The sequence below is a fragment of the Taudactylus pleione genome, unplaced genomic scaffold (assembly GCF_031769625.1).
Source record: "Taudactylus pleione unplaced genomic scaffold, aTauple2 ptg000678l, whole genome shotgun sequence".
Lineage (NCBI taxonomy): Eukaryota > Metazoa > Chordata > Amphibia > Anura > Myobatrachidae > Taudactylus > Taudactylus pleione.
Genome location: NW_028285080.1, coordinates 1,022,251 through 1,023,914, shown reverse-complemented (window position 1 = coordinate 1,023,914; position 1,664 = coordinate 1,022,251). Strand labels below are relative to the sequence as shown.

The 1,664-nt window shown below is 35.9% G+C and overlaps 1 pseudogene; it reads left to right on the top strand.

The window, feature by feature from the left end:
* The first annotated feature begins 1,118 nt into the window (after positions 1-1,118).
* On the top strand, positions 1,119-1,237 carry LOC148478113 (5S ribosomal RNA; annotated as a pseudogene).
* The last annotated feature ends 427 nt before the right edge of the window (positions 1,238-1,664 follow it).

The window sequence follows — 1,664 nt, the reverse complement described above, 5'->3', positions numbered from 1 at the left end:
CCAGAACAGTAGAGAAAACTCTGCATGAATTTTTGCATGGCAAGAAACCCAGTAGTAAACATATTAGAGTATTCTGATGTAAAGCATTTGTCTACATTCCTGCAGAAAGATGCAGTAAACTGCAGAACCAGGAAGTGGAAGGGATTCTTGTTGGGTACAGCAAATTTTCAAAAAGATACAAAATCTTGAATCCAAAATAAAAAAATGTAACTGTAAAACAATAGTGTACCAACATAAGGGTAACTTGGAGTCTTGCCCGTGCACTGGCTGAATCTCCATGCGGTATGTAGATTTCAAGGAGGACATGCATTTCGCCCGGCTGAGGGCTTGTTCACCTCAGCAGGGTGAAAGACGCGTCTTCCTTGAAATCTACATACCACATGGAGACTCAGCCAGTGCATGGGCCGGAATCCAAGCTACCCTTATGTTGGAACTGGTATTGTATTAAAATACAAAACTTACACTATCACCTCTGTGTCCAGGAACTGAATAGCTGAACGCTTACAGGTCTATGTGGCTTTTCACAGTGACACTTTGCTTACTAGCTATGGCTTTATTTATTTATTCAATTACTTACCTACTATGCTAGTCTATAGCAATCCTTGTAGATGCAGGAATTGCCAATTGTGAATATCTTCTCTATTCATCTCTGCACTCTAACAAGGGAATGGCTGTTGTGCATCTTGTTGTCTGATACACCATTGAGAGTAAAACAGTCAGTCTGACTTAGAATTGTGTTATATTGGTGTAAACAATACTGTTCTTTGCTTGATTTAGAAGTGACACTATATTATTGTTACATGTTACTTTGAGTACCAAGGATTTTATATCATATGCGCTAAAACCCAGTTTTAAGAAGCATATATCATTTGATCTGTTTTCCTATCAATTGAGGTTTATGTAATAATACCTGTATGCATAATCAGGTGATACTCTTGACATATTGATGCATATAATATCCACGTGTAACAAATAAAGGTTGCTTATGCATTACTTTTTTTGAATGTTATTATTTACTAATAAAATGGACTACACACTGAACTAGTCCTACATATATATTTGCTTTGACAAGGTATTTACTTTGACAAGGTATGGTGCAATTTTCCCTGTGCAAGTATACCTACAGCCATACATTACTTGATTTGCCCAATCTCGTCTGATCTTGGAAGCCAAACAGTAATAGGCCTGGTTAGTACTAGGAAGGGAGACCTCCTGGGAATACCAGGTGCTGTAGGTAAAAGATGAGACTTGTGATTGTTTTTGCACATGGCCAAGCATTATAATAACATCTAAGTGTACAATAACTATACTTATATAGTGACAATAATTTACATCAAGCTTTATCCTGTGGAATGTAGAATTTATTAATATTTCGCCATCAGATTTCATTATATGTATGAAGTCTGATTTCAACAGGTGATGGGTCTACTTCATCTGGCAATTATGAATAAATTGTAAGGTACCGAATTATTTTATTGATGCATAATAAAAGTTATATTTTATTACACTTACAATTATTTCATAAATGCCCCAGCAAATACCCCTACTTTCCTTTCTCTTGTTGTTTAACATATGCACTATTGGGCTTTGGGAGCACCACCAACAATAATTGATGATATAATTAGCTTATCAATACTATATGGTTGGTATATACTATTGAGTCT